The following is a 350-nucleotide window of genomic DNA, read 5'->3' on the forward strand; positions in this document are numbered from 1 at the left end:
AACGATAATATTGTTTGAAATTTGACAAAAATTAGTAAATATTGTCAAATTTAAGAGGAAATAGTTAATTTGTTTTGAGTGTAGTACCTTTTTTCAGCCACTGGACGGCAGTATAAGACAACCGAAGGATGGATAGCGAGAGAGGGAGCAGCATTTCTATTTAAGATAAATGGGAGGGAGGCCCTTTGACGTGACATGGGCTGTCTCTCCTTCCTGTTTTTCGGTTCTCAAAATGGCGGACGCTCGGTGTGGTTTGAGCCCTTTAGCATTTTTCACACAAAGCTTTTAATTTAAAAAAATCAGTAAACAAGTTCTCAGCTTCTTTTTGCAGAGAAAAACAACTTTTTACT

Source organism: Nematolebias whitei, chromosome 6 (genome assembly GCF_014905685.2).
Source record: "Nematolebias whitei isolate Nwh7 chromosome 6, NemWhi1, whole genome shotgun sequence".
Lineage (NCBI taxonomy): Eukaryota > Metazoa > Chordata > Actinopteri > Cyprinodontiformes > Rivulidae > Nematolebias > Nematolebias whitei.